Here is an 11,100-nt window from a genome sequence, read left to right on the forward strand (position 1 = left end):
TTAGGGGAAGACAAACAGAATAACATTTGCATCATAGGAGTTCCAGAAAAAGAAGAAAGGGGCAGAAAACATATTTAAAAAAATAATGGCTAAAAATTTCCTAAACCTGGGGAAAGAAATGGACATATAGATCCAGGAATCCCAGAAAATTCCAAACAATGAACCCAAAGAGACCCACACCAAGGCACATAACTAAAATGTCAAAAGTTAGTTTTGATGGGCCAGGGGGCTGCCCTGAGGAGGTGGCGAGGGGAGGGCTGGGCCAGTCAGAGGGTGGGCGACTATGCCCAACTTCTGCGCTGCCTCCAACTGCATGAAGAAGAGCACGCAGTGGGACCTGGCCTTCTTCAGGTTCCTGCCGGATCTGCCCAGATGCCAGAAGTGGGTGGAGAATTGTAGGAGAGAGGACTTAGAAGATAAAACACCTGATCAACTAAATAAACATTATTGATTATGTGCCAAACACTTTGAGACCTCTATGATTTGTAGAACTATACATTTTCCCGAGGCATCAGAAAACGAAAGAATAATTGGGTTATTTTATTTCTCAAATTAATTGAAGCAGATACTTGTGAAGTCATTGGGAGAGTCCTTATAGTACAATTCTTCAAGATAATGCAATACCAACAATATTTTATCTTACCAGTCACTTGAACAATCCACATAGTGGACACAGAAAACGAATAAAAGAATTGAGTGAAGATGAAATCAGGACACTGAAACAGAAAAAAAAAATTGATGAAACTTCTGAACAGGAGCCAAAACATAAAGAAATAAACAACAGCAAAGCTCAGAACCCCAGTGCAGAGGAAGGGGGTGAAGAACAGAATGAGGACATTTTACCTTTAACCCTTGAAGAGAACGAAAACAAAGAATACTTAAAATCTTTATTTGAAATTTTAATTCTTATGGGAAAACAAAACATACCTCTGGATGGGCATGAAACTGATGAAATCCCAGAGGGTCTCTTTACTCCTGGTGACTTTCAAGCACTACTGGAGTGCCAGATAAATTCTGGCAAAGAGGTTCTGAGAAAGCGCTTTGAGACAACAGTGGTTAACACATTGTTCTGCTCGAAAACACAGCAGAAACAGATACTAGACATCTGTGAGAGATGCACTGGGGAGGAAACCCTCAGGGAAGTGAGAGACTCTCACTTCTTTTCCATCACCACTGATGACGTAGCGGACATAGCAGGGGAAGAACACTTGCCTGTGTTGGTGAGGTTTATTGATGAATCTCATAACCTGAGAGAAGAATTTGTGGGCTTCTTGCCTTATGAAGCTGATGCAGAAATTTGGGCTGTGAAATTGCACACTATGATAACTCAGAAGTGGGGGTTAAACATGGGGTATTGTCATGCCAGCCTTACATTGTGTCCAGTGGGTTTTCTTCCAAAATGTTGCTTCTAGTCTTTTAGAGAAATATCCCCAAGCTGTCTACACACTTTGCTCTTCCTGTGCCTTAAATATGTGGTTGGCAAAATCAGTGCCTGTTGTGGGAGTATCTGTTGCATTAGGAACAATTGAGGAATTTTGTTCTTTTTCCCATTGATCTCCACAACTGCTTTTGGAGCTTGACAATGTAATTTCTGTCCTCTTTCAGAACAATGAGGGAAAGGGTAAAGAACTGAAGGAAATCTGCCATTCTCAGTGGACAGGCAGAAATGATGTTTTGAAATGTTAGTGGACCCCGTACAAGCACTTGTTTTGTTTAGATGGTATAAATAGTGATACAAATATTAGATGGAATAACTATAGCTGGTAGAGCTTTTGTACTCTGTAGTGCAGTAACAGATTTTGATTTCATTGTTACCATTGCTGTTCTTAAAAATGTTCTATCTTTTACAAGAGGCTTTGGGAAAAATCTCCAAGGGCAAACCTCAGATGTCTTCTTTGCAGCCAGTAGCTTGATGACAGTGCTGCATTCACTAAATGAAGTGATAGAAAATATTGAAGTGGCTCATGAATTTTGGTTCGAAGAAGCCACAAATTAGGCAACTAAACTTGATATTCAGATGAAAGTCCCTGGGAAATTCCGCAGAGCCCAGCAAGGTAACCTGGAATCTCAGCTCACCTCTGAGAGTTACTATAAAGAAACTCTAAGTGTTCCAACAGTGAGACACATTATTCAGGAACTGAAAGATATATTCTCAGAACAGCACCTCAAAGCTATTAAATGCTTATCTCTTGTATCCTCTGTCATGGGACAGCTCAAATTTAACACATCGGAGGAGCACCATGCTGACATGTAGTGACTTGCCCAATCCTGACACACTCTCAGCTGAGTTGCATTGCTGAAGAATCAAGTGGAAACACAGAGGGATAGATTTAGAGCTTCCATCCATCATTTATTAAGCCCTGCATCTACCAGACATCAAGTTTTTTCCTAATGTTTACGCATTGCTAAAAGTTCTATGTATTCTTCCTGTGGTGAAGGTTGAGAATGAACACTATGAAAATGGGCGAAAGTGTCTGAAAGCATACCTGAGGAACACTTTGACAGACCAAAGGTCAAGTAACTTGGCTTTGCTTAACAAATTTTGATATAAAACATGATCTGGATTTAATGGTGGGCACATATATCAAATTCTATACAACTAAGTCAGAGCTTCCTACAGATAATTCAGAAACCATTGAAAGTACCTAAGAGACTTTTAAAGTAGGCTTTCTCTTATGTTTGATATTTGGAAAAATCTGTAAGAAATTTGAAAACACCTTACAGAAAAGATGTCAGGTGTATGTAGGCCACTTAATCACTGAATATCTTGACCTATCAACCTCTCATTGAGTACATTAGCCATTGATAACCTGCCTATTTAAATGGCCCCTGTTTAAATTCTCATGCTTTGGAGACATACCTGCTCTTCCAGAAGATAGCATCGAAAGTGCCACATTACAATTCTATGAGATCTTTGCTAATGGCACTTGGGAATTGTTTTAATTAAGTCATTTTAGACATAACATTTATTATCACTAGATCCAACTGTCAGGTATTGAGTTATCAGTTCTTAAAAGGTATAGATTTTGAAGAGGTGTGGGAGGAAGGAATACATTTTATAAAATGTTGCAATGAATCTCAGGAGTGACGTTTGAATAGTAGTAGTGTTAGTATGTTAAAAATCTGTAATGGACAGTTAAAGGAGTTACCAGAGAGAGAGAGAAACAGGTAAGCTTTCCCAGCAAGGATTGCAGTGTAGATTTAGTCTTCATCAGATGAACTTAAAAGAATAAGTTACACTTAAAGTTTGAATGGGAGAGCCTGCCATTGTTCCACATTGGGTTGTTGCTGTTTACATTCCTTTGTTGAGCCTACATCTTCATAAGCTCTTTAGCAAGTATATGTTGAACACCTACATCTTCGTAAGCTTTTTAGCAGGTGGATGTTGAACACCTCTGTTCATGGTCAAGACAGAATCAGAGGTCTGCTTTCATCTTTTTCCATGACTATATCTACTGCCTCATCTTATTTATAAACAAAACCTGGAAAACCTACAAAAATAAGTGTTTTGTGGTTTATCTAGGAATAATACAGAAAATATTGCTGTTATTTTGGGTGAAGAAACTCAATTTTGTACAGTTTATTTCAACCTAAATAAAATGTGAATTTTGTTAAAAAAAAGATTTTGTTAGAGATAAAAAGAGAATCTTAAAAACAACAACAACAACAAAAACTTGTTACATATAAGGGAACCCCCATAAGACCATCAGCAGATTTCTTAGCAGAACTTTGCAGGCTAGAAGAAAGTGGCATGATATTCAAAATACTAAAGAAAAGAATACTAAGAGAAATACTAAAAGATACTAAAAGAAAAAAAAAACCCAAAAAATTCTTCCCAACAAGAATATCTTGCCTAGCAAGATTATCATTACAGAGCTGGAAAAAAAAAAAAAAAAACTTTTTCAGGCAAATACAAACTAAAAGAGTTCACCATCAAAAAACCAGCCCTACAAAAAAATGTTCAAGTGATTGCTTTAAGTTGAAAAGACAGGGTAGTAATTAGCAACAAGAAAATATATGTAAGCAAAAAACTCCCTGGTAAAGGTAAGTATATAATAAAGGAGGTGAATTAATCATTTTTAAAGCTAGTATGAAGGTCAAAAAGACAAAAGTAGTAAAAACAACTATACCTACAATAATTTGTACGTAAAACAAATACTTATAAAAAAAACCAAAAAGGACAGTGAGAAAAAGAACCTAAGCATAATACTACAGAGTTATCAAGCCATAAGGGAAAAAAAGGAGAGAAGAATAAAGGAAAAGAGAGAAAGTACAAAACAGCAAGAAAACAACAAAATGTCAATAAGTACATACCTATAAATAATTAAGTGTGAATAGACAAAATTTTACAATCAAAATATACAGAGTGGCTAAATGGATAAAAAAACAAGACCCATCTATATGTTGCTTACAAAAGAGTCACTTCAGATGGAAGGACACACACTGACTGAAAGAGAAGGAAAGGAAAACGACATTTCATACAAATGGAAATGAAAAGAAAGCTGGGGAAGAGAAATTTAGAAAAAAAATAGACCTTAAAACAAAGACTGTAATAAAAGACAAAGATGGGTACTATAGAATCATACAGGAGTCAATCCAATAAGAAGACATAACATTTGTAAATATTTAAGTACCCAACATAGAAGCACCTAAATATAAAAGTGAATACTAACAGAAATAAAAGAAATAAACAGACAGCAATACAATAATATTAGGGGACTTCAATACAACATTTACTTCAATGGATAAATCATCTACAGAGAAAATCAATTAAGAGTTATTCGCCTTAAATGACACATTAGACTGGATAGACATAATAGATGTATACAAAATATTTCATCTAAAAGTAGCAAAATGCATATTCTTCTCAAGAACACGTGGAACATTCTCTAGGATAGATCATATGTTAGGTCACAAAACAAGTCTTAGTAAGCCTAAGAAGACTGAAACCAATCAAGAATCATTTTCGATCACAATGGTATAAATTTACAAATCAATTACAAAAAGAAAACGAAAAGTCACAAATATGTGGAGATAAAACAACATGCTACTGTAAACCAATGGGTCAAAAAAGAAACCAAAAAATACTTGAGACAAAGGGAACATAGCAAAATGTATGGGGTGCAGCAAATCTGTACGAAGAGTGAAGTTTATAGCAATAAAGGCCTCTCTCCAGAAACAAGAAAAATCTCAAACAACATAAATTTATACCTAAAGGAACTAGAAAAAGAATTAAGAAAAACAAAGCCCAAAGTTAGTAGAAGGAAATAATAAATATTAGAACAGAAATAAATGAAATACATTAAAAAGACAATAGAGAAGATCAATTAAACTAAGAATGTTTATTTGAAAAGATAGACAAAATTGGTAAACCTTTAGCCAGACTGATCAAGAAAAAAAGGGAAAGGGCCTAAGTAAATAAAATCAAAATGAAAACTGAGAAGTTAGAATCAATGCCATAGAAATACAAAGAATCATAAAAGACAGCTATGAATCGTTATAAGCCAACAAATTATACAACCTGGAAAAAATGGTTAAATTTCTCAAAACTTCCAACCTACCAACACTGAATCATGAAGAAATAGAAAATCTAAACAAATGAATAAAGATAAAGAGATTGACTTAGTAATCAAACCCTTCCAACACAGAAAAGCTCAGAACCAAATAGATTCACTGGTAAGTTCTACCAAACATTTAAGAATTAATGCCAATCTTTTTTAACTCTTCCAAAAAACTGAAGGTAAGGGAACACTCCCAAACTCATTTTCTGAGGTCAGCATTAACTTGATACCAAAACCAGTCAAGGACAACGCACACACACACACACACATTACAGACCAGTACCCCGATGAACATAGATGCAAAAATCTTTTACAAAATACTAGCAAGCCAAATTCAACAATACATTTAAAGGATTATACACCATGATCAAGTGGGATTTATTCCAGGGATGCCTGGGTGGTTCAACATCTGCATATCAATTAATGTGATATGCCACATTAGCAAAATGAAGAATAAAATCATATGATCATCTCAATAGATGCACAAATTTAATGAAGTCTGACATTCATTTATGATAAAAATTCTCAAAAAAGTGGGTATAGATGGAACGTACCCCAACATAATAAAGGCTATATAGGACAAGCTGACAGCTAACATCATACTCAATGACAAAAACCTAAAAGCTTTTCCCTTACAATCAGGAACAAGACAAAGATGTCCACTCTTGTCACTTTTATTAAAAGAGTAGTGGAATCCTTGCCAGAGCAATTAAACAGGAAAAGAAATACATGTCATCCATATTGGAAGGAAGAAGCAAACTATCACTATTTGTGGATGACATGATTATATAGAGAGAGAACACTAAAAACTCCACCAAATAAAACCGGGTAGAGCTACAAAAAAAAAAAAAAAAAGCAAATTTAGAAAAGTTACAGCGTACAAAATCAATATACAGCTATCTATTGCATTTTTATAGACTAACAACAAACTATCAGAAAGAGAAATTAAGGAAACAATCCAATTATAGTTGCATCAAAAAGAATAGAATAACGAGTTATTAATTTAACCAAGAATGTCAAAGGCCTATACTCTGAAAACTATAAGACATTGATGAAAGAAATTGAAGACTCAAATAAATGAAAACGTACGCTGTGCTCATGGATTGGAAGAATTAATATCATTAAAATGTCCATATCACCCTAAGTAATATCCAGATTCAATGCAATCCCTATCAAAATTCCAGTGGCATTTTTCACAGAAATAGAACAAACATCCTAAAAATCCCAAATAACCAAAACAATCTTGAGATAGAAGAATAAAGCTGGAAGCATCACATTCCCTGATTTAAACTACACTACAAAGCTATAGTATTCAAAACAGTGTGGTATTGGCATAAAAACAGACACATGGATCAATAAAACAGAATAGAAAGTCCAGAAATCAACCCAAGCATATATGGTCAATTAATTTATGACAAAGAGGCAAGAATATACTATGGGGAAGAGATAGTCTCTTCAATAAATGGTGTAGGGAAAACTTGACATCCACATGCAAAAGAATGAAACTAGATTACTATCTGACACCATACACAAAAATTAACTCAGAATGTATTAAAGGATATAAAACCAGAAACCATAAAACTTCTGGAAGAAAACATCTCTTAACATCTCCGTGGTGGTGGTGGTGGTGGTGGTGGTGGTGGTGTGTGTGAGTGAGTGTCGGATCTGACATCAAAGGCAATGTCAACAAAAGCAAAACAAATAAATGGGACTACATCAAACTAAAAGGTTCGCACAGCAAAGGAAACCATTGACAAATTAAAGAAGCAACTTACTGAATGGGAGAAGATATTTACAAATTATATAACTGTTAAGGGGTTAATACCCAAAATATATAAAGAACTTATACAACTCAATAACAACAACAACTCCAATTACAAAATGAACAGAGGATCTAAACTGACATTTTCCCACTGAAGACATACAGATGGCCAACAGGTACATGGAAAGATGCTCATCACTAATCATCACAGAAATGCAAATCAACACCACACTGTGATATCACCTCACACCTGTCAGAATGGCCATCATCAAAAAACAAAAAAATAACAAGTGTTGGCAAGGATGTGAAGAAAAGGGAACTTTGTGCACTGTTGGTGGGAATGTAAATTGGTACAAGCACAATGAAAAACAGTAAGGGGTTTCCTCAAAAAATTAAAAATAGAACTACCATATGATCCAGCAATTCCACGTATGGGCATATATCTGAAGAAAAACAAAACACTACTTTGAAAAGACATATGCAGGAGCACCTGGGTGGCTCAGTTGGTTAAGCGACTGTCTTCAGTTCAGGTCATGATCTCAGGGTCCTGGGATTGAGCCCCACATCGCGCTCTCTACTCAGCAGGGAGTCTGCTTCTCCCTCTCCCTTTGCTCATGCTTGCTCTCTCACATTTGCTCACTCTTTCTCTCAAATAAATAAAATCTTAAAAAAAAAAAAAAGAAGAAGAAAAGACATATGCACCCCATGTTCATTGCAGCATTACTTACAATAGGCAAGATATGGAAACAACCTAAGTGTCCATTGATAGATGAATGGATAAAGAAGATGTAGTATATATACACAATGGAATATTATTCAGCCATATAAAAAATGAATTCTTGCCATTTGTGACAACATGGATAGAACTTGTGGGTATTATGCTAAGTGAAATAAGTCAGAGAAAGACAAATACCATATGATTTCACTTATATGTGGAATCTAGAAGAAGAAAACAAATGAACAACAAAATGAAGAAAAACATAGATACAGAAAAGATTGGTGTTTGCCAGAGATGAGGGGTTGGAAGGTGGGCCCAATGGGTGAAAGGGATCAAGAGGTACAAACTTCTAGTTATAAAATAAATAAGTCCTGCATATGTAATGTAAAGCATGGTAACTATAGTCAATCATATTGTATTACAAATTTGGGGGGTGGGGGGGAGGATCAAATGGAAATATTAGAACTGAAAATGTAACACCTAAAATGGAAAAAATCACTGGACAGGCTAAATAGCAGATTGATTTAAAGGTCAATAACTTGAAGACAGAGCCATAGAAATTATCCACTTTTAAGAAAAGAGTAAAAGAATGAAAACACAAACAAAGCTCAGCGATCTGTTGGGCAATATCTAGAGTTCCAGCATATATTCAGTTGGATTCCTAATTATAAGGGGGGGAAATGGATAAGAGAAGAAATTTAAAAGAAAAATTGCTAAAATATAACCAAATTTGGGGGGAAATGTGAACTGACATATCCATGAAACTCAGAGAACCCAAGCTAGAAAAATACAAAGAAAACTAAATAGTATAGACTAACTGCAGAAAACCAAAGATAAAAAGATATCTTAAAAGCAATGATAGCTTACTGCCATCAGACAAAAATGGAGATAAAAGTTATGTCTTTAACGTGTTAGGAATGACATTTAAAAATGAAGGCAGAATAAATATATTTTCAGATTAATAGAAGCTGAAAGAATTTATTGCCAGCAGATTTGCACTTTAAGATATGCAAAAGGAAACTCTTCACCCTGGATGGGAGGTGACACTATATAAAACTCAAATGTCCAAGAAAGAATGAAGTCATGTGGAATTGTGCACATAGGGGTAAATATAAAAGTTATTTTTCACCTTGTCTTAATATCTATAAAATACAACTAACTCTGTAAGGCCAAATTTTATTTTATTTTATTTTAATTCAATTACCCAACAAATAATACATCATTAGTTCCAGATGTAGTGTTCAGCAATTCATCAGTTGCCAATAACACCCAGTGCTCATCACATCACGTGCCCTCCTTAATGCCCATCACCCAGTTACTCCTTCAGCAACCCTGTTTGTTTCTCATAGTTAAGAGTATCTCATGGTTTCTCTCCCTCTCTGATTTCTTCACATTCAGTTTTCCCTCCCTTCCCTTATGATCATCTGCAGTTTCTTATATTCCACATATGAGTGAAACCATATGACAATTGTCTTTCTCCAATTGACTCATTTCACTTAACATAATACCCTCCAGTTCTATCCACATCAATGTAAATGGTAAGTATTCATCCTTTCTGATGGCTGAGTAATATTCCATTGTATATATATACCACATCTTCTTTATCCATTCATCTGTTGATGGACATCTAGGCTCCTTCCACAGTTTGGCTATTGTGGAAATTGCTGTTATGAACATTAGGGTGCAGGTGCCCCTTCATTTCATCACATCTGTATCTTTGGGGTAAATACCTAGTATTGCAATTGCTGGGTTGTAGGGTAGCTCTATTTTCAACTTTTTGAGAAACTTTCATACTGTTTTCAAGAGTGGCTATTCCAGCTTGTATTCCCACCAACAGTGTAAGAGGGTTCTCCTTTCTCCAAATCCTTACCTACATTTGTTGTTTCCTGTCTTGTTAATTTTAGCCATTCTGACTGGTGTGACATGGTATCTCATTGTGGTTTTGATTTGTATTTCCCTGATGACAAGTCATGTTGAGCATTTTCCATGTGTCCGTTGGCCATTTGGATGTCTTCTTTGCAGAAATGTCTGTTCATGTCTTCTGCCCATTTATTGACTGGATTATTTGTTTTTTGGGTGTTGAGTTTGATAAGTTCTTTATAGATCGTAGATACTAACCCTTTATCTGATAAGATATTTGCAAATATCTTCTCCCATTCTGTCAGTTGTCTTTGGTTTTGTTGACTGTTTCCTTTGCCATGCACAAGCTTTTTATCTTGATGAAATCCCAATAGTTAACTCTCCCTTTGTTTCCCTTACCTTTGGAGACATGTCTAGCAAGAAGTTGCTGTGGCTGAGGTTGAAGAGGTTGCTGCCTATGTTCCCCTCTAGGATTTTGATGGATTCCTGTCTCACATTGAGGTCTTTCATCCATTCTGAGTTTATCTTCGTGTGTGGTATTAGAGAATGGTCCAATTTCATTCTACTGCATGTGGCTGTCCAATTTTCCCAGTACCACTTATTGAAGAGACTGTTCTTTTTCCATTGGATATTCTTTCCTGCTTTGTCAAAGATTAGTTGAACATAAAGTTGAGGGTCCATTTCTGGGTTCTCTATTCTGTTCCACTGATCTATATGTCTGTTTTTGTGCCAGCATCATGCTGTCTTGATGATCACAGTTTTGTAATATAGCTTGAAGTCAGGCATTGCGATGCCCCCAGCTTTGGTTTTGTTTTTCAACATTCCTTTGGCTATTTGGGGTCTTTTCTGGTTCCATACAAATTTTAGGATTATTCGTTCCAGCTCTGTGAAAAAGTCTATGGTATTTTAATAGGGATTGCATTGAATATGTAGATTGCTCTGAGTAGCATAGACATTTTAAGAATATTTATTCTTCAATCCATGAGCATGGAATTTTTTTCCATCTCTTTGTGTCTTCCTCAATTTCTTTCATAAGTGTTCTGTAGTTTTCAGAGTTTAGCTCTTTTACCGCTTTGGTTAGGTTTATTCCTAGGTATTGTAAGGTTTTTGGTGCAATTATAAATGGAATCAATTCATTAATTTCTCTTCCTTCAGTCACATTGTTAATGTATAGAAATGCAACTGATTTCTGTGCATTG

The 11,100-nt window shown here is 35.5% G+C and overlaps 1 pseudogene; it reads left to right on the forward strand.

Moving 5' to 3' along the window:
* The first annotated feature begins 283 nt into the window (after nt 1–283).
* LOC116634954 lies at nt 284–2,649 on the forward strand (annotated as a pseudogene).
* Nucleotides 2,650–11,100: the final 8,451 nt, after the last annotated feature.

Source organism: Phoca vitulina, unplaced genomic scaffold (genome assembly GCF_004348235.1).
Source record: "Phoca vitulina isolate PV1807 unplaced genomic scaffold, GSC_HSeal_1.0 scaffold10, whole genome shotgun sequence".
Taxonomy (NCBI): Eukaryota; Metazoa; Chordata; class Mammalia; order Carnivora; family Phocidae; genus Phoca; species Phoca vitulina.